The sequence below is a fragment of the Narcine bancroftii genome, chromosome 11 (assembly GCF_036971445.1).
Source record: "Narcine bancroftii isolate sNarBan1 chromosome 11, sNarBan1.hap1, whole genome shotgun sequence".
NCBI lineage: Eukaryota > Metazoa > Chordata > Chondrichthyes > Torpediniformes > Narcinidae > Narcine > Narcine bancroftii.
In genome coordinates, this window is record NC_091479.1 from 60,192,411 (window position 1) to 60,211,041 (window position 18,631).

The 18,631-nt window shown below is 44.9% G+C and overlaps 1 protein-coding gene across 2 annotated transcripts in view; it reads left to right on the plus strand.

Moving 5' to 3' along the window:
• The first annotated feature begins 2,297 nt into the window (after positions 1-2,297).
• The window catches only part of LOC138745793 (prickle-like protein 1), a 178,419-nt gene continuing 162,085 nt past the window's right edge, over positions 2,298-18,631 (plus strand). For both annotated transcript variants that reach the window (XM_069903098.1, XM_069903097.1), the window contains exon 1: positions 2,298-2,486. The gene's annotated coding sequence lies outside the window, so the exon portion shown is untranslated. The remainder of the gene's footprint in view (positions 2,487-18,631) is intronic.

Consider the following 18,631-nt stretch of genomic DNA (forward strand, 5'->3'; position numbering starts at 1 on the left):
ATACTCCAAGTGAGGCCTCACCAGTGCCTTAGAAAGCCTCAACATCACATCCCTGCTTCTGTATCCTATTCTTCTGGATATGAACGCCAATATTGCATTCGCCTTCTTCACCACTAACTCAACCTGGAAGATAACCCGCGTGAGGACCCCTTTGCGCCTTCGAATTTTGAATTTTCTCCACATCAAAATAATAGTCTGCTCATTTATTCCTTCTGCCACAGGGCATGTCCATGCACTTTCCAACATTGTACAGTATTCCATTTGCCACTTCTTTCCTCATTCTCATCTATCTAGGTCTCCCTGCAGCCTTTCTATTTCCTCATCACTACCTGTCCTTCCACCTATCTCTGCATCATCTGCAAACTTACCCACAGAGCCATTTATTCTGCGATCCATATCTTTAATGTACAATGTATAAACAAGCCGCCCTGACACTGACCACTGTGGAACCCCACTGGTAACTAGTAACTCACCAGAAGAGGTTCCCTTTATTCCCGCTCTCTATTTCTTGCTGATCAGGCCAATGCTGGTATCATCCCATCAGCTGTTCAAAAACCTAGTGAATCACAGCAGTTCCGGATTATCGGAAAGGGCATGGGGAAGATGAAAGGGGGAATTCTGCTGTGCACCTGTGGGTCTGAAGGAAAGGCAACCATTGGTGGAATGTGAATTAAGGAGCAGTGGCAAAGGGGTGGGGATAGGTCAAGAGGGTGGAGCTCCAGTTTCCTTCCAGCATGTGGGACTGGTAGGTTCATTGGATGCAATTGGTCAATGCCTGGAATCAGCTTCAACACCAGTGGTTCTCAACCTTTTTCTTCCCGTTCATATCCCACTTTAAGTAATCCCTCTGTCACTGGTGCTCTGAAATTAGTAAGGGATTGCTTAAGGTGGGATGTGGTGGAAAGAAAAAGTTTGAAACCCACTGTTTTAATTGTCCCTCATTGACTCATTATGTGCACGGGTTCGGAACCCCAAAGGAAATGGACCAATGACAATTTTTCTCAAGCAAAATATTTCAGTAACATTTGGGTCTAGAGCAGTGGTTCTCAACCTTCCCTTCCTACTCACATCCCACCTTAAGTAATCCCTTACTAATCACAGAGCACAGATGGTATAGGGATTACTTAAAGTGAGATGTGAGTGGAAAGAAAAAGGTTGAGAACCACTGTTATGTTGCAAATAGATTTTAAGAAATTATAAGGTTAGTCCAATGGTGAGTGGGAACTAATTGTAGGAAGATGCAGAGTGGTGGGTAACAGGGCCTGTTGGACCTGGATAGGTGGTGGCAGAGTTTCCGATGCACTGGGGTCTGTGGAGAATGGGAGTTGGTGGGTCAGTAACAGAATACTGGAATGGTTAGATCTGGTGGGAATTAACACACAGGTGAAAGTTGACCTGGGCACCTATCTGCAGGAATGATATCAATTAGATTGAAAGAGTGCAGAGAAGATTGACAAGGATATGGCTGGCACATGAGGAACTGGGTCCCAGAGAAATGTTAATCAGGTTAGGACTTCAGTCCCTGGAGCAATAGAAAATGAGGGGAAATTTCATAGAAGTAGATAAAATTATGAGGGGTATAAAAAGAGTAAATGCAACCAGGTTTTTCCAGAGAGATTTAAGTGAAATAAAAACTGAAGGATGTGAGTTAAGTGTGAGAGGTAAGATGTTTGGGGGAAACCTTCAGGCAGAGAGCAGTGAACGTGCAGAACAAGCACTCAATGCAGGTTGGATGGGTACGTGGATGGGAGGGGGATGGAGGGGTGTGGTCCAGGTGCTGGTCAACCAGACTGGACAGAATAATAGTTTGGCACCGACTAGATGGGCTGAAGGGCCTGTTTCTGTGCTGTTGTATTCTGTGATTCTGTGGATGGAGAGGCCAGGAACTGAGGTCTGGGGACAGGGAGAAGTGGCCGGGTAAGGCCACACACACATACTTTTGTAGAGTGCCCAGGAGATGAGGGGATCCTCCTCCCACCGAGGAGGAAGGGTTTGGGGTGGGGGGGGGGAAAGGTGGAATAGTTTCTCCACCAGTTGTTGACTGGTCTTTCTTTACTGAAGGGCGAGATCGTCACTGAACCTGGGACATTGAAAGGGGGGGAGGAGGAGAGGGTCCTCTCCGCGGGGCAGCGCAGGAGGGAGAAAAGCCCCGCCGACGTAATCCAGTCCGCATCTTCCGTCTCTCCGAGTCCCTCGGCCCGCCCGGATTGGACGGCACTGGGCTTTTCGGCCAATGGGCGGCGGCCGAAGTGAATGTAATTGCAGCGTGCGGCCGAGCTCCGGAGCAGTGGGCACGGAGTCGGGACGGTAGTGTGTGCCCGGCCGGCCAATGGCCCCAGACGCTCCTTGCTTGTGAGCAGGGCACCGGCCGCTGGCTCCCGACCGATTCGCAGCTACTAGCGCGTTTGGCGTTTAAAGGGATATTGTAAGCGACCTCCCCCCCTCTCACTCTCGGTGCTGCCCTCCCGCCTATGAGCCCGACTAAGGTAGGACTGAGTTTGATCCTCGCTGATACCTGAACTTTGTTCCAGTCAGTACTTGCATCAATGTTGGATCCGTCTCCCGCAGAGAGTAGCTGCGACGTGCCAGCCTCCTCCGGGGGGTTGTCACCGTGTCTCTCACCGGCACAAATGAGTGCTAACGGGGCGGGAGGTGAGGGACGTGGAAGTTACTTGTTGCTGGTGTGCAGGAGTTCACCGCTAAAAGAGGCTTTGGTTGCCTGCCTTTGACTGGAATGTCCCCCCAGTCTCAGTCTGTTCAGGAATTGAACGGCATTAAATGTTGGTTGAAGGTGTGATTTCTATGTTCTCCAGTCATTCATCCGGCGGCCGTCCTGTCGCTGCTTTGCATTCGGATACGTTGAGTTCTTGGAAGAGGTGTCTTTTTTTTTGCCCTGAGCCAGACTCCAGATGTGGAAGCAGCTGTTGCCTGTCACTTGGGTGACAACTGGTCATTTTCCACTGGCTGTTTCCATTCTGCTACAAGTGTCAAGACTTCACTCCCCACTGCCGTCATCATCCTTGCAATTCTCCCTCTCCCTCTCCACTCCCATGTTTGGAGGAGAATGAGTTCTCCACCATCGTCTCGTTTTTCCAATTCCCTTTTCACTCCCCCCGTCAGCCGCCGGGACGCATTTGGAATTAAGCAAAAGGGTCGGTTAAAGGCACGCGGTGATCCCTGAAATGGAAGGGGTTCTGCAAAGGGCAAGACAATGTTGATCAAGCCCTTTTTCCGTGGTGATATTTAAGCTTGAAACACTGGCCATTTGTCAGGCTGTTTCTGCCCTGGGCTTTCAAATAAACTGTTGTCTTAAATTGGCCAAGTCTGGAGCTTCAAGACCGAAATCTCGGGTTGCCCCAACAGTATAAACCCAAGCAATTGAAAAATGCTGGTATGGATGGGTATTTCAAACACCACAGATCGAGTAGACGCGCTCTGGGACAGGGGAAGCTTGTGTTTGTGTAGAAGATTTGAAGGTCTGTGTCAAATCCTGTTTGCTTTTAAAGAATGTATATATTTCCTTGATAGAATAACTTTCTCCAGCTGTGAGGCCTGTGTCTGAAGTATCACATCAATTAGTTTCTTCCATGTAAAGATTAATCCAATTTTTCCTTCAGCGGCACTTAATTGACCAGGAGGAATGGCTGTGACTTCCATCAGAGCTGTCTTGTCAGAGAAGCTAAAAGGATTACCAATCTAATTAATTTCATACCCTGACATAGTTTTAATCCTTGTAACAAGGGTAATTCATACTTGTGGCCTGTGATTGATGTAACGTATTGACTGAAGCAAGCACATAGGTCCTCTACTGGAAAACTAATGTATTAAAGTGTGGTTCCAAATAAGCACACTATCGGTTGTAGGATCCTGCAGTTTTATTTTTCAAGATTTCAGAAGTTAATTTTTCTAATGTATTCTTCAATCTGGATTTTTTTTTTTGAAATTTGAGCTCGACCTTAAAGCATACAAACATACTGAAACTTATTTTTTGCTGACATGAAGGATCGTATTCAGTGATATTTTGCTGACTGTGATAACTGGATATTAATTATTGCTTGCCGTTCCATGCCCTTCAATTAAACAAAAATATTAGGTGCAGGTCTCACTTCATTAGTTTAAATTTAGAACAGTGAAAGCTTTACCTCGCATGCCTCAAGTGATTAAGTGGCAATTCAGTCTGCTGGAGTTATTTTTATCGGAAGGCATTTTTTTCTTAAACTTCCATTGCTTGCTTGAATTGGCGACTTCCTGACTGAGGATGGATTTGCCAGATACCTACTGATTCTGATATGTATTCTGGTATGATTCTGCTTTGTATTCCCAAGTGCAGGCAGATGCTGGCTTTATAGTGACAACACCTTTTCTTCCCAAGCTTTGGGATGGCTTGGGATCCTTGCTGGCTTGGATGGGCTACAGTCTTCAACACCCACCTGATTACCAGCAGATCAAAAGTTTGGCAACTGGTGCCATATGTAAGATGCAAGAACAGCTGAGTAAATGTTGCCAAACTATTCTGCACTATATCAACAACTATGCTTCACTTCAAAGGTCAAACTTTGTCTCCTTAACATGGGAATGTTATGGACAAAGTATCCTTGAAGCTTAGAGTGGCTAAATTGAGAGAAAATCTTGCCAAGCCCTGCTCCACATCTGTCAAGACCAACTTGTCCTGGCCAAGAACTATTGGTAAGGTATTTGGTTTCTTCCTGCCAAAATGCATGTCGGACCCAGTTGAGAGAGAGAGATGAATATCTGTCATCCTTCAGAGATGGTGTGTGTAATCTCGGCTGTGTTTCTACCACAGTACTGAGGGAGGGTTGGCCTGTTTTCGGCACTGCTGTTCAAATGAGCTATTGGAATGATGAGCAACTGTGGGCATCTACTAGTACTAGATTGAATAATCTAAAAGGAATTACTCCTGTAAACTTCAATGTTGATCACTTTTGTGTAGCTTTTCATGGGATTTATCTGTGTGCAGATAATTGCTAGGTTTTCAGTGTTTTTGCAGTGACTTTAAAAAAAAAGTGCAACCATTTGTAAGGTGGATACTGATGCCCTTGAGAGGGATAACGAGGATGGGCTGCAGCTTTCTGTCTTCCCTGGATGTCTTTGAGAATGGGCCTAACTTCAATCTTGGATCTTGCCGCCATTTGAGACGTTACTCCCCGGGCCCCATGACAATGTGAATAATTGCACCGTGTGCTCAGGGGCATGAGCTTTACAAACCAAACTGCAACACTGAACGTTTGGGCTTTGAAATGAACTTGTCTGATTAATCCTGAGATTAAAATAAGGGGCAAGTTCAGGTGCACTAGGCAAATAAGGTACAACTAATATCAACATGATGAGCTGATTCTGCAGTTAAGGTGGAAACAGCTGATTCCAGTTGAAAATACATGACTGAAGTTTGCATTCATACCAGACTGCCTTACATTTACTGCTCATATGTGGAATCTCTGTACTGTTGAGCCCTGGTAGTTGTGTCTGAATCACTTTGTAATCAAGGGTCTGCATGGAAAATGACTCTTCATCTTCATAATGAGCTGCACTGTCACAAAGTTAACCTGCCACATTTCTGCATAAAGTTTAGCCTGTCAACTGAAAGGACAGTGTAGGGTTTATAAATAAAGTACTAGATTAGTGTCAGCTATATAGGAGAAGAGAGTAAGAAGGCTGATCTGTGCAGTATCAGAAAGGAGGGGTTAATGGAGAGGCAGGGAAAATGTCTCTGATGGGGGGAGGAAGCAAGGGCTCTTTGATTCTTAAGAACTGCATTTTCTTCCACTGCAATGTCACTATCCTTCACTAGTATCACCAAGCTAGGCTAGATGGTACTTCATTACACCCAGAGTAAGGGTAGTTAAACAGGAAAATGTTGGGCCGAGTGCAGGACACCAATGTGCTGGAGAAACTCCGCAGGTCATGGCCTAGGCCAAAAATGCTTGTAACTCTTTGCTCCCTGTGGACACTATGTGACCTGCTGAGTTTCTCCAGCACTTTTGGGTCTTGCCCCAGAGTAAATGGTGGCCTTTTCCTGTGATAACTGCTCGCGAGAAGGCCACTTTCAGAGTTAAAATGGCAAAACCGAATGCCCTCCTAGTGCCTGAGTGGCATCAAGCGCCATTGCCGTAGATACGTCAAACACTTCAGGAAATGGCTAGACTGCAATGTGCGTTTGCAGATTAGAGACTCGCTTCTTTGAGAACATGATGCGGGTTGATTATTGCAGGGGATTGGCTCACTGCTGTGGTGTTCCTGTCCCCTTGTGTGGACAGATGTGCGGCACAGTTGGAGGCAAAGCAATTCTCTGATTTCCCTGCAGCACTAGTTGGAACTTGGCCAAGGAGGGTGTCTGGTGGCTCTCCTTACCCATGAAGAGCAGACATGGCCCAAGGACACACGCACGTCTCCTCTGAAGGAGGTGGATACTGAAACCTGTCAGAAGAAATGTTTCCCTGGTTCCAGCTGTCAAATGCAGGCCAGCAAGGGTCTGAACACCCCCCTCATGGCAAATAATTTCCCTTTTGGTTACTTTCTAACTAGGCGTCAGCCTGTGGAGAGAGGAAGAATGCATATAATGATCCTGCCATGCTCGCGATCCTGGGTGACATTTTAACCTGTTCCTGAGTGCAGCATCTGGTACCCTGATGTGACCATTTCTGTTAAACCAGAGCAGTGTAGACTGTCTGATGTGGGAGCAGAATTCAGCCCATCAAGTACCCCCACACCATTCCGTCATGGCTGATTTACTATCCCTTTCACTGTTCCACCTTCTCATAACCCTTGATTCCCATCCTAATCAAGAACCTACCTCCCTCTGTCTTAAAGAATCCCAATGACTTGGTCTCCACCGTTGACCGCAGCAACAAATTCGAGAGATTGGGTAAAGAAATTCCTCCTCACCTCTATTTTCTAATGTACTTCCAGACCAATTCCATTATGATTCTGTCTTGCCCACAGGAAAAAGAATCTCGGGGTTGTTTAAGATGTCATGTATGCACTCTGTCAATAAATCTGAATCTGATTCTAACTTGTGTGAGTTGGTAAAGATATGCCTGATCTATGTTCCAAAGGGATGTTTTTGTGATCCAAGGCTGTGCCCTCTGGTCCCAGGACCCCCTCACCATAGCAAGCATCCTCCCCACACCCACTGTGTCCAGGCTGCAGCAGTTTGCTGGCCATCCAGTTGTGGGTGCAGGGCTGAGCCATGCCAAGGCCAGACCAGGTGTGGACTTTGACAATAATCCTGTGGTCATTGTTATCTCTGTAGCCCTGGCTAGATTGTAAAGCAGACTATCTGGTGGCCTGGTCCATGAACAGCACTGCTAGAACCAAAGAACACTGCAGCACAGAAAACAAGCCATTTGTCCCTTCTAGTCCATGCTGAAATATCATCCTGCTCGCTCTATCGGCCAGCACCCAGTCCATAGCCCTCCAGATCTCTCCCATCCATGTATCTATCCAATTTATTCTTAAAACTTAAGAGCGAGCCCACATTTACTATGTCAGATGGCAGCTTATTCCACACTTCCACCACTCTCTGAGTGAACATTCTCCTGAATGTTTTCAAAGGTTTAGGGAAACCTTTCATCATAAAGCTTTTATTTATCTCTTAATCTAAGTGGAAAGAGTCTATTCATTTTACTCTGTCTATACCCCTCATGATTCTACACTCCAAGGAATAAAGTCCTAACCTGTTTAATCTTTCCCTGTTACTCAACTCCTGAAGACCCGGCAACATCCTAATAAATCTTCTCTGCACTCTTTCAATCTTATTGATATCCTTCTTGTAGTTAAGTGAACAGAACTGCAAACGACATTGGCCTCACCAATGTCTTATACAACCTCACCGTAACATCCCAACTCTTGTACTCAATGCTTTGATTTATGAAGGCCAAGGTGCCAAAAGCTTTCTTTATAACCCTGTGATGCCACTTTCAGGAAATTATGTATCTGAATTCCCAGATCCCTTTGTTATTCTGCACTCATCAGTGCCCTACCATTTACTATGTATGTCCTACCTTAGTTAGTCCTTCCAAAATGCAACACCTCACATTTGTCTGCATTAAATTCCATCTGCCATATTCTGGCCCATTTTTCCATTTGATCCAGATCCCTTTGCAAGCTTTGAAGGCTTCCCTCACTGTCCACAACTCCTCCACTCTTAGTGTCACCTGAAAACTTGTTGATCTAATTTACCACATTATCATCCAGGTCATTGATATAGACAACAAACAACAATGGTCCCAGCACAGATCCCTGAGGCACACCACTAATCACAGGCCTCCAGTCTGAGAAGGAACCACCCACTACTGCTCACTGGTTTCTCCTATACAACCAATTTCAAATCCAATTTACAACCTCTCCATGGATACCTAGTTTCTGAACTAACCTCCATGTGGGACCTTGTAAAATACTTTACTAAAGTCCATGTAGACACATCCACATCCTTCATCTACTTTCTTGGTAACCTCCTCGAAAAACTTTGTAAGATTCATTAAACATGATCTACCAAGCACAAATCCATGATGAGAATCCTTAATCAGCCCTTGGCTCTCCAAATACTTGTATATCTGATCTCTCAGAACACCCTCCAATAATTTACCTACTACTGATGTCAGGCTCACCAGCCTGTAATTTCCTGGTTTACTTTTGGAGCCTTTTTTTGAACAACATGAGCTACCCTCCAATATTCCTGTCAGGGCCCCTGTAATTTCTACACTCCTCTTGCTCAAGGACTGAGGGAATATCATGTCAAGTCCAGGGATTTATCTGCCTTTATTTGCTTGAAGATAGCAAGCACCTCCTCCTTAATCTCTATATGTTCCATGCTACTACTGCTTATTTCCCTTCCTTCCTTGTACACGATGCCAGTTTCTTGAGTAAATACTGATGCAAAAAAAACCTGTTTAACATCTTTCCCATCTTGTGAGGCTCCACACATGGATGACCACTCTGATCTTCTAGGGTTTTAATTTTGTCTCTTAACATACTTGCAGAAACCCTTTGAGTTAACCTTCACATTATCTGCCTCGTGTCTTCTCTTCTTTTAGCCTTTCTGATTTATTTCTTGAGGTTTTTCTTATTTTTTTAATACTCCTCAACTACCTAATTTGCATTCAATCGTGTGTTTACTCTTTGGCTTACTAATACTGAGGTCTTGCTCACAGACTGGGCAATGAGCACATTGGCTGACAGTGGCAGAGGCAGACATCCTTCCTTAAATGATAAGTTTAATGTCATACACCCTATACAATGTACATTTCTACCAGAAATGTTTCTTGCTGTAACTAAACAATATTTGTAAAGAAATGATGAGGAAATTTAAATGAATTAAAACAAACAATAAGTATACAAGATAATCACTTTAAGGGTTTCATTAGTGCAGACAGTTATTGTGTGCCACTTGCACTCCATAAATAGTGCAATGGTGGAGGTTCAGCGATGGAAGAACCAGAGCCTGCAACTTTACAGGAAGAATGCTTAAAGTGAGAGAACCTCTCATTTGGCTTGCATGAACAACAATGACTGAATGGCCTTCCAAAAATAAAACAAGTTTGCTTTTTAAAAAAAAAAACAACGCCTGGCGTTACATGTCTTGAAAGTGCATTTCTCCCGCCACAGGGTTACTTGTTATGCGGGGATGATGTTGAAGACTGGCAAGTCTGTGTAGGAATGGGGAAGGGATTTGAAATGGTTGGCTGTTGGGAGTTCCAGCTTGTCATCACCCATGGTGATGGCACAGGTGCTCGTGAAGTGGGACCCCCCCAGGATCGTGGGGAAGTCGGTAATTTGTCCTCCGAGGTAAAGTGGCTGAGGGACATTGCCTCCAAGTTGCTTCCACACTGCATCAGTCTGTAGACATCCACATCCCTTGATGTGGATCATAGATCTATGGGTTAGTGCAGTGCAAAAGTAAGGTTTTGTTTTTATAAACTCAGCTTTTCCAAAATAGAATCAATTTGAGATTCCTTTATTGTCATGTACAGAAATTTAATATTACACAAAATGTTCTTCTGCCTGCTGTAAGACAACCAAAGATTCACCATTAGTGTTGCCTGGTGCCCCTTACAATAAGAGAAGCAGAAGAGAGTCCTTTCAGAGTCGCTGAGTGTCCGTGGATTCACTCCAAAGCTGCGCAGATTCCAGTTCAAACCATTGGTAGCCCGAGCTGTAAACTGAAATCTGCCATGCAATCCAGAAGCCTTCCATGCCCGAAGCTCTTTTAGAGCCCTTCTTGCCTTCAGCATCCTCTCCAATTCAGGTTCCATGACTTGGTTCTTCCAGTCTCCTTTAGCCCGCAACCTGGTGTTTTGACCTCAAGTTGCCCGCAGCCTGCGTGAGTTCCTTGCCCACAAGTCGCCAACAGTTCGCAACCTGCGTTTGTCCTTCAGCCGCAGAGCCTCTCACTGGTCCAATTCGACACAAACGAGCCTGCAGCTGACGTGGACTTTTTACCCCCTCCATAAATCTTCGTCCGCGAAGCCAAGCCAAAGAAAGATACATCAGCTAAAGAATATTTTCTAGTGTGCTTTAAGAATGGGACAAGATGTAAATTAAGATATTCAGCTACATTTGATTCTATAATCCCCATGCTTAAAACCCAGACCTTGTCTTTCAAGTAGTTGCAATTAGCCTGGATTGTAGTTGAACTCTGGTTGGTTTTAGAAAATTATGATATCTTAATTGTCATACAAGGGGACCAAAATTCTTTCTTGCTGCAGTTAAACAGGTACTTGGTTGAACAACTTGAAACAGCCTCATACTAAAAACTAAGTGCAAAGAAAATTTGGGAGTTGGGTAGAAGTGAAAGAAGTGTTTTTGGTTGAAGAAGTTTTTGTTCTTGTAGAGACAGAACTGGCAGCTTTAATGAGAATTAAATTGTGTATTATCACTGCCCAGTGTGAGAGGAAACGTCCTTGCTATTTGTTGCCTTCACACTTTCCTTTCCTGCAGTGTAGTTCAGTTGGAAATTGGAGCAGAACGTCTGCAGATGCTGAGGTCGTGTACAATGCACAAATGTGCTGGAGAAACCTGGGTCACGCAGCATCTGCAGGAAGTAAAGGGTAATCAATGTTTCGGGTCTGGGGCCATCATCCAGAACCTGGTTTAATGGGCAGATGCCTGAATTAAAAAAAGGAGGAAGGGACAAGGGCTGGAGCACAGGCTAACCAGGTGAGAGGTCATGAATGGATTCAGGTTGGAGGGTAGAAGACAAAATAGATCAGGGGAGAAGCGAGCAGTGTTTGTTCTTGGAATCTAGGGCGGAGGTTACAGCAGGGTACCGCAGAGGCTGGGGGTTGTTCCATTGGATTGGGCCGAGGGTATTTTGTGGTGCACTACTTGACTATGTATTGGGGTGTGGATGAGAAATTCCAGCATGCTTGCATATTGCACTCCACTCCAGCACCTGCAGACTTTCTTAATTAATGGAGGCAGCTTCTATGGTGGACTTGGTCTGATCTTTGGTTTTAGATGGTGCCACTTTGTTTGGGTGGTGGAGTGGGGTCCTTGTTTGATTACAACACTAGTTGTCCAGGCCTTGCCTGAATATTGGTTGTATGAATTGGCTGCTTTGTTTACTGAGGAATTATTTTTGCATTGTAGTGAAGCAATGGAGAACGATTGAACTGGGAGCCCTTCAGAGAAGCTCACTGGTGTCTTGATCTTCAAAATTTACAGTCTTCCTTTGTGTGAGATGTGACCCCAATGTAATTTCTTCCCTTTGATGTCCTTAGCTCGGTTTTACCTTGGCTCCTTGATACCACACTTGGCTCTCTTGTGTTGAGTGTGGCTACACATCCCTCATCTCTGACAAGGTTCAGAGCTAAGTGGGTCTCTTGCAGTAGTCGTACTGTGCAGAGATGGGTCCCACTGTTTCCCAATTCCACATCCATGCTCATCCTACACAAATCCCATATATTCTTGTCATGTTTCTATCAACTTTGCCCAGAATTTGCCACTCACCTGCATATTGGGCATAGTTTTTGGTGACTGAATCTGCCAATCCACGCATTAGGAAGTGGGAGGAAGGAGGAAAACATGCAAACTCCACATGGACAGCTGTTGAGGCAGCTTCCCCCCCACCAAAGATCTGGTGACAGCACTCGGACATTGGGGCAAGCCCAGACTTAGATGTTGGTGAGAAAATGCCACCTGATAGCACAGTTGCCAATGGCTTCCATGTTGCAGATGTTTGGGAGGAGACAAAGCCGTGATTAGGTGGCTTGGACTTCCCCTGCTTTTAGGGGAGAGGACATATCGGGGCAATTTTTCCCATGGCCAGGCCAATGCTGAGATAGCTTGGCTGGAGGAGTAGCTTCTTCTGGTGCCCAGCTCTTCAGTGGGATGTTATCTGGTCCTGAAGCTTTTGCCATATTTCTGCTGTTTCTGGATGTTGTCTACAGTGAGTAAAATGATCAAATTGCACAACACAGAAATTAGTCCTGTATCTCGCCATGCCAACCTATTAGCCCATCAGTTAAACAAAGTCCGCAGATCTGTGGTCAAGTGCCACACACAAATGTGCTGGAGAAACCCAGCAGGCCACATGGCATCCAGGGGAAGTCAAGGGTAGCTAACGTTTTGACCTTGGGCTCTTTGTTGGAATGGTCCAGGTGCAAAACATTGATTACCCTTGACTTCCTATGGATGCTATGCGATGGGCTGAGTTACTTCTACACATTGGTGTAATGCTTTGTTAACCCATCTACATGAATCTCATCTCCCTGTGTTAGGATCACATCCTTCCAAGATAATGGATCCAACCTCTCCCCTGAATCTTGAGGCTGTGTCCCCTTGTTCTGGTCTCACCTACCAGTGAAGGCAATTTTCATGCCTCTATCTTATCTCTCCCTTTCATAATTTTATATGTTTCTGTAAGATCTCCTCTCATTCTCATGAATTTGAGTGAGTATAATCCCAGATGATTGAGTCTCTCCTCATAGGTCAACTCCCTCATCTCTGGGATCAACCTGGTGAACCTCCTCTGGGCTGCCTCCAAGGCTAGTATATCCTTCAAGTATGGAGACCAGAACAGCAGACAGTTCTCCAGGTGCGGCTTCTCCAGGACCTTGTACAGTTGCAGCATGACCTCCCTGCTCTTGAATTCAATTCCTCTAGCGATGAAGGCCAACATTCCATTTGCCTTCTTAATAACCTGTTGTACCTGCAATCCAACTTTTTGCGATTCATGCACAAGCACTCGCAAGTCCTTCTGTACTACAGCTTGCTGCAGTTTTTCATCATTTAAATAATAATCTACTATTTTCCTGCCAAAGTGGATGACCTCGCATTTACTAATGTTGATATCCATCTGCCAGACCTTTGCCCACTCACCTAACTTAACTATATCCTTCTGCAGCCTCTTCAGATCCTCTGTACAATTTGTTTTTCCACTCAATTTAATATCATCCACAAACTTGGCTATACTACACTCTGTCCCCTCTTCCAAATCATCAATATAAATGGTGAACAGTTGTGGGCCCAGCACCAACCCCAGTGGCACCTCACTTACCACTGTCTGCCAATCAGAAAACCACCTATGTATCCCGACTCTGCTTTCTGTCAGTTAACCAATCCTCAGTCTTTGCCAGTATACTTACCCCAACTCCATTCATCTGTATCTTATTGATAGTCTCTTGTGCGCACCTTATCAAATGCCTTTTGGAACTCCAAATGTACAACATCATCCTGTTCCCCTCTATCTACCACACCCATTATATCCTCAAAGAACTCCAGCAAGTTTGTCACACAAGACCTGCCCTTTCTGAATCCATGCTGCATCTACCTGATGGAACCCCTTCGTTCTAAATGCCTTGCTATTTCATTTTTAATGACAGATACAAGCATTTTCCTGATTACAAACCTTAAGCTAACTGGCCGATAGTTACAAGTCTTCTGCCTACATCCCTTTTTAAAAAGTGGCGTGACACTTGCTGTCTTCCATTCTGTCGGGACCCGTCCAGAGAATTTTGGGAAATGGCTGCCAAGGCATTGACTATAACTCCCACCATTTCCCTCAGTACCCTGGGATGGATCCCATTAGTTTGCTCATCACTGTCTCTTTTGTAACAATTATTTTATCGAGGCCTTCATCTCCCTTCGTGTCCCTAGCACCACAATTTGGCAAGCTGGACGTGTCTTCCACTGTGAAGACTGACACAAAATGTTTGTTCAATGCCTCGGCCATTTCCTCATTACTCAATATCAATCTCCCTCTCTCATCTTCCAAGGGACCTATGTTGATTCGAGTCACCCTCTTCCGTTTTATATTTTTATAAATTTTTTTGCTATCTGTTTTTATATTTTGTGCTAATTTACCTTCATAATCCTTCTTCCCTTTCCTTGTTTCTCATTTAGTTGAGATGGCAAAAATTAACAGTTTAATTTTTCTATCATTCTTTTAATGGAAATAAACTGGAGAATTCTTTGGCTTGGCTTCGTGGACGAAGATTTAGGGAGGAGTAATTTCCACGTCAGCTACAGGCTCGTTTGTGGCTGACAAGCCCAATGTGGGACAGGCAGCGGTTGCAAGGGAAAATTGGTTGGTTGGGGTTGGGTGTTGGGTTTTCCTCCTTTGTCTTTTGTCAGTGAGGTGGGCTCTGCGGTCTTCTTCAAAGGAGGTTGCTGCCCGCTGAACTGTGAGGCGCCAAGATGCACGGTTTGAGGCGATATCAGCCCACTGGCGGTGGTCAATGTGGCAGTCCTTGTACCTCTTCTTTGGTGCACCTCTGTCACAGTGGCCAGTGGAGAGCTCGCCATATAACACGACCTTGGGAAGGCGATGGTCCTCCATTCTGAAGATGTGACCTACCCAGCGCAGTTGGATCTTCAGCAGCGTGGATTCGATGCTGTCGGCCTCTGCCATCTCGAGTACTTCGATGTTGGAGATGAAGTCGCTCCAATGAATGTTGAGGATGGAGAGGAATACAACTGAAATAAAAGGACATAATCTGACTAGGTTTCTGATAAGGGAGGCTATGGGGAGAAGGCGGGAGAATGGATGGAAGAGGAGAGCAAATCAGGGACATTGGAATGGCAGAGTGGACTCGATGGGCTGCATCCATTCTTGTATTTTGTGGACTGTAGATCAGGGATTCTACTGGAGATGTTGATTTCTATTTGGGACTTGGTATTGTTTGATTAGCACTGCAGTAAAACACTCAATCGCTGATCTGTAGAGTATGCAAACAGGCCCTTCAGCCCAACATGCCCATACCAGTCCCATCTGCTTGTGTTTAGCTCATATCCTTCAAACCCCATCTTATCCAAGTATCTGTTCTTTTTATTTGTAAATCTTGCCCTAGAACCTGCTGTGCCTAGGTTTCAATTGGTCACTGTGACCAGGTTTTTTTTCCCCATGTGTGCGGAGGATAAATTGGTGTTTGGGATGGTCTGTCAGCTCTTGCAATTCCAGGGTAGTTGAGTTTCCCTGGGAAATAAATTGTCTAAATGGCTGTTCTTTGTACAACCTGCTCAAGTTTCAACTTGAGTGTGTGAAGGACGAGAGTAACTTGGTCTGATCTTGTCCTGTCGATGTGCAAGTTAGTCCTGGGACTGGTGGCCATTTTGTCCCATTCCTTCTTGGGAACACTGGCCAGCTGTATCAATCTCTTCCCATCCCAGCTCAGATCTGCTAATGTACTAAGGACCAGTCCTTCTATTTTCTTGATCTTTAGTGCTGCTGTTTCACCATGAGAGATTTACTAGCCAATCACAGGGATGTATGAAAATGCATTAAGGTCATAGTATGTTTTTTAAGCATGGATTATCCTGTTTGAAAAATCCATAGCCCAGTGCTACACATGATATCTGTGGACAAAATGATATTGGCAGCTTGCGTGGGTGTTTGTGCCAGCTTTCTTGTGGAGATGCTACACACTTGCTGGAAGCTAGCTGACTGACAGTTGAACGTTCATTTCCTTCCAGAAACTACTGATGCTGGAATTATGAACAAACAATGAGCTGCTGGAGGGATTCAAGGGGTCAGGCAGCATCTGTGGGGAGAGATGATCAGTGCTTCAGGTCAGGACCCTCTATCAGCCCACATGTGCCGCCAAGTCCCTGGCTACAAGTTTGGAGGTCAGCTGCTACCTTCTGTAAAAGAAAAAAGATAAATATTTTCTGCAGTCTAAAATCTTACCCTACCTACATAAAAGTTAAAACTGTGGACCCTCGTGCCAGAAACTCTTGGCAGTTCAGGCAGTATCTATGGAGGAGAAACAGTTAATGTGTCAAGCTCAGGGCTGGTGAAGTTGGTGAGTTCTGCAGTTGTCACAATTCCCTGATGTTTTCTCCACCAAAAGAATTTTGTGTGGTTTTGAACTATTTGCAAGTTGAGTCAATAGGCTGGATCTTTGACCAGTAATTAAGAGTGAACTTGTTACTGTCAAGAAGAATGTAACGAGAAAGGGAGAAACAGATGTGTTATGTCATTTCACTGAGCTACATTGACAATTGTCTGGGAGTTGACGACATGTTCAAAAGCAGTAGGCAAGTCCACACGGAATTTGAAATACCTCTGTAGCAACCAATCCCATTGCTGTACAGCCACGAATTTTATAATTGGAAGCAAGCCACTCTTTTCATCGTTAAACGGCCATAATTTGGCTTGAATTGGAGGATTTAAAGGAACGCTTTTTCTGCTCTGAATCTGATTCCCTGGGTTGTGCTCCTGCAGCGAAGACCCAAATGGCAAAGAGTAGGCATTGGAATGAGTGGCGCCTTGAGCAGTGTGCAAGGGCGAGGTAAAACAAACCCTGGTGTTTAAACGCTATGCATATTTAGCCCCAGCCTGGACCAGAGAAAACAACGTCAGTCGCACGGAGTAAAAGCGCAAAGCTCAAAGTCAGGATCTCCTTAAATTCTAACCCTTGCTGTGAGTCGGTTCCACTTTGAGGATCTACAGTGTGTCCCATGGTAAACTCGAGCCCTGTCCAAAATCGCAACGGATGTTAATCCAAGTGTCTTCCACTGGAGGAGTTGCCTGAAATTTCTTCTGTCAGCTGATTCACGGCTAGTATCAGTAAGTCAACCAGACAATTTCAAAGAATGTAGAGGTTCAACTGCTCCATTGATTAACCAAATGATAATTTCCATAAAAGTGTAAGAGAGGCTGTAACAGGGTCACTGTAGTGGATTAGGTCTGAGTTCTTTGGCTGAAAGCAGGAGTGTGTCGTGCAGAACTGGACCTGTTTGCATCCATTTAGTCCACACATCCCACTTTGTTTTCTGCAATTCTTCCCGATCCTCCTGTTCTCCTCCCCAGCAGGGCCAAAGTTGGTGACTAATTACCAACCTTCCGCCCCTTGGGATATGGGTGGAAACCGGAGCACCTAAAGAAAGCCCCCATGTTGCGGGAAGAAGGTGCAAATTCCACACTGATCTCACCGGAGGATGGAACTGTGAGGCAGTGGCTTGACTGTTTGTGCCTCTGTGCTGCCCTGTGGTTTGAATCCTAGGATTGTGTTGAGAGGGGGATATACTCGAGACTCTCGCCAAGAGTGTTTGGTGTCTTGTTGAGCACCAGTGCTCTCTTTGGCACCAAGGATCCATGGGTCACCAATGAAGAGCAGAGCAAGAGAGTGGAAGATGCATTGCTGTATACCACAACAAATTTGACTAGTTACGGGGGATGTCATGTGATAGAGTAGTGGCCGGTCGGGTTGAACCAGCCCTCTCCAGAAAAAAAGACTAAAAGTTTGGAAAAGAAAAGGTTCAATGAATACAAAACTCAAGAAATAAAAGATAAAGTTAAAGAGAAGAACAAGAAGATGGCACCCAAGAAAGAGAAAGTAAGAACAATGGAGAAAAAAAGAAAAGTCACCGGAGAAGAAAGAAGGCCTTACCTGCACGAAGGAGCAGGGAGCTGCGGTGATGAAGAGCAACCGATCTCCGAGGTTGGTGAGTGCCTTGCGAAGTCCAAAAATGGCTCTCGGAGCCAAACAAAAGTGCGCAGTGCGCAATTAAAGGAAAAAGTGAACACCAGCGGGAGGGGCGCTCAGCTGAGGAACAGGCAGTTACAACACACAGCTGAGGGATGCCCGGCATCAGAGCACTCAGCTGGAGGATAAAAACAAAGAGAGGAAAGGAGCGAGGAGCCGGACGGGGGAGAAGGACAGCGGGGTGACCAACAACAAGAGGATCAACAGCAGGAGGCCAGACACAGACAACCCACGAAAGGAAGACCAACAGCAAGAGAAGGCCAGACAAAGACATAGAACTAATTAATCAGGAAAAACAGGAGACACAGATACAAAGAAGAGGACACAAACACAGGTACAGATACAGAAGAAGAGGAAGAAGATTACCAAGATCTTCACAGGGAAATAGAAAATAAAACAGATGAACAGAATATAGATAAAGCCTTTTTTGAAGAACAAATGAGATCATTAAAAGAATGGTTATCATTAGAATTTACTGCAATTAAAAGAAAAATGAAATGAGCAGAAGATAAAATGCAAAGTTTAGGACTGGTCATGACAGAAATAGGGAAAAGAGTAGAAAATGTGGAGGAGTGGGAAATGGCTGTAGAATTGGAAGTAAATGATTTAAGAGGAAAATTGGAAGAAAGTGACAAAAAAAATTAGAGACAGAAGAGTTGTTATCTCAGAAAATTGATATTTTGGAA